At 54.7% G+C, this 3,295-nt stretch overlaps 1 protein-coding gene across 1 annotated transcript in view; it reads right to left on the reverse strand.

The window, feature by feature from the left end:
• Positions 1-3,079, reverse strand: part of LOC113216005 (G-protein coupled receptor dmsr-1-like) — a 106,157-nt gene extending 103,078 nt beyond the window's left edge. Inside the window, exon 1 of the mRNA XM_052271346.1 lies at positions 2,769-3,079. The gene's annotated coding sequence lies outside the window, so the exon portion shown is untranslated. The remainder of the gene's footprint in view (positions 1-2,768) is intronic.
• Positions 3,080-3,295: the final 216 nt, after the last annotated feature.

Here is a 3,295-nt window from a genome sequence, read left to right on the forward strand (position 1 = left end):
GGGGGGGGACCACGGCATCTCCAAGCGAACATCATAAAAATCGCCGATAAAAGCCGCGGGAGGCTTCCTCTGCTCGCCACACCATGTACACAGAGAACACTGCAGCTCAAAGGCGGGCGCCGGCAACTCACTTCGACCAACAGAGCCGATATATCTGAAAGCGCACTGGACGCTGAACGCACTGCAAGTAAGGCAGTGAGCGAATCAGATCCAGATGGAAAGAGCGAGGTTTTCAATGCAATTTTATGACTTCTAGGGGAGCGATATCAATTAAATCGCTCGTTTAGAGTCGTTTTCGCGACATTTTCGGTTACGATGAAGACTCATAATGAGTAATTTCGCAAAATATCGCTAGAGCGATGAAGCCATACGTCGCTCTATTCGCTCAAAAAACCCACTCTAAGTTTTACACGAGTTTTACAGTGCGTTGTTAAATGTCGCAGGTGTTCGTGCGCGCGTGTTTATTTGTCGTGTTGTTTTGTTGTTGTTTTTTGTGAGTGCGAGATACCGAGAAGCGAGGGAGGGAGGGATGGAGGGAGATAGGGCGGGAGGGAGGGAGGGAGGGAGGATAGGAAAGAGTCTACACCCATGGGCCAATATTTATTTTGACGACCGGTGGGTACGAGAGCGCGGCGGCGGCACCGGGTCGGGTCGGGGCGCGAATAAATGAGAGGCGGGTCGTATTTTCGATATCGGGAAGATATTGGGCGGCTGATGAAGAGGCGACCATCCAGATGGGGCTCACTCGCAGCACTCTCACGCGGCCTTCACTTCTATTTTTTTTCCACCTTTCTTGTCCTTTGTCTCTGTGGCTAGCTGCTGATTGTTCCCCCTCCATCCCCCCCCCCTTCCACACACACACACACACACACACACACACACACACACACACACACACACACACACCGCCCCCTCTTGTCCCCCTATGTGTCATTACATTCAGGCGAGCGAAATTAAATTGAACCGCAAAAGGGGAAAGGGAGGGGGAAATAAGGGATGAAATGACATGAACACACTGTATTATGATACTTTTCGTTTAACATTTGTGCAGGACCCGTTGTAAAACAAATTTGGACAAAGCATAATTGACTTTAACACGAATGTCTATTGATTGCACAGCAACTGATCTACTAACCTAGTTCGACAGCGCGTAAGGCGCCATGGCCCCTAGGCTAGTAGGCAAACCCGTATACGGTAGTGTCGAAGCCCTGACACGCGGTATTGTCCGCTCAAACTTTTCCTCCCCGAAACCTGCGACCCCAGCAGCACGCGCTTACAGAGTGGACCGCATCCATTATTTTCGACCGAACGTTTTTTTCCCCTTTCACATTGTCCCCCCGCGAATACAGCGGTTTTTCTTGTTTTTTGTTTTTTCTGTGGCGAGGGTTGTCGCACGTTGCGCGGTCACTTCCGCCCCCGCGCATGATTGACATGCGCGTCCCTTAAATAATTTATTACCATCCAATCAGCAGACCCCCCCCCCCCCCCCTCCTTCATTCTGCCATCCGTGCGGGCAAGCCCTGGCTTTAGGCGAGATTGATGAATATCGACACGACTTTTCTATAAATAGCGCAACGATGAGGAAAAACTTTGCGTGGAAAAAAAAATGATCGATGTGCTTGAGCTGATTGCTCTCGTTAATGGGGGAGGGGGGGGGGGAGGTTGATGGCTATTACCAGCCCGAGTGTGATACTACCACAGGGCCGGAGGGTGCGTGTCAGGTTAACCAGAATCATACTACTGCTCGCGGGAGGGCCCCGCCGCCGCTGCTCGTATCGTAGAACCGCCCTATAGCGCGTGTATCGAGAGATCGCGCTCAATTGACACTCTGAAAAATAGTGGTATGCTTACGGAAAAACTTTCAGATTTTTTAAACATTGAAGTTTTATTAATTTCATTCAATAGTCATTAGAGAGCAGCTTCCCACATCTTAGCAGTACCTCTCCTGGCATGAGCCTCTTTCCGTAATGTCCGCCCGGCAGTTGAGCAATTGAAAAGACAAGATTGCGCGCCAAACAGCCAAGTCGTCTTGTTAATCCAATTTTTCAACTCCAAGATATAGCCATGAGAGAGGGCACTCCTATTCGTGATGAGGAACGAAATGCTTCCTCTCGTAATCGGTGCGAGAATCGCCTTAATTTGCATGATCTCAAACGAGTAGAAACTTTTCTCTTCCGTAAAATAATATCACTTGACCCTGTGAAGCCCTATGAGGAAATTTGTTACTCGAGTTGGCTGTCAAAGTAACACGACGTTGAACCACATTTATGGCGAGGGTGCAGAGTCTCCGTTTGAGCCCGGACTACTTTTTAGTAAGTTTTGCTGTACCGCATGCTGGCATTTGGGCGTGTCCCACTCCGGGCCGTGATGCTTCACGGGTCTGCATCTGCAGCCCTCCAGGACCCACCGGGCTCCCCCGTCGTTTGATAACAGCCGCATACCGCATACGTCGCCGTGCAGGCCGAGGTGCACGCGCATGGCCCTTCGCTGAGCAGAGTCCATACCCCGTGCGGCCAGTAACGTCAAAGGCATTTCGGTCACGGCAAGATGCATCATCTTGACGGCACTAGACTCACTCGCCCCCGCGCATCTCGATCTCGCTGCGGATGCCAATATTGCACGGGCCAATGCGAAACACTGCGCCCAGCATGCAGGGGACAGTACTATATATTTGCCAAACATTTGCCAAACATCCGGACGAGGTGAGGACTGCAAGACTTGCCTTCCTCCCTCTGGCCCCTCCCGCCGACAGGTTGCCGAGCTCTTACCTCTGTCAAGGCTCCGTCGCGGCCGTCATGTTGACCTCCGAGTGCGAGTGCGCGCCAGGGGCAGCGAGCCTGCTCAGTCGCCTCCACACGCACGGTCCGTCGCCCTGTCAACAGCAACGCGCCACGCGGTCCGGGGGGTGGGGTCCCGAGGGTCCCCGAGGGTCCCGGAGGGTGCGGCTCGGCCGCCCGTGCCGTAACCGAACACGCCGCGCGCTCGCCTCGCACTCGGCAAGCCGCGCTGCCGCTCTCGCGTCGGGCGGGGCGCGTCTCGCCTGGGCTAGCCTCCGCGGGGCTCTGGCTGGCTCTGCTGGCTCCGTTGCCGCTGGGCCCTCGCGCCAGCCCGCCCCGCCCTCGGACCCACCGCCACCACCCCGGCAGCTGCCTCCGGCCTGCGCAGCCGGCGCAGTCTTGCGCGCTGGCCTGTAGGCCGCCGAAAGACAGCTGGAGCCCTTCGCGCTATGGTCTACTGTAGACTGTCGTGGGCCTTCGCGCTACACCAGGAGCCCTATGGCGCTGGACTGTAGGCC

This window comes from Frankliniella occidentalis, unplaced genomic scaffold (assembly GCF_000697945.3).
Source record: "Frankliniella occidentalis isolate FOCC.00 unplaced genomic scaffold, Focc_3.1 Scaffold158, whole genome shotgun sequence".
Taxonomy (NCBI): domain Eukaryota; kingdom Metazoa; phylum Arthropoda; class Insecta; order Thysanoptera; family Thripidae; genus Frankliniella; species Frankliniella occidentalis.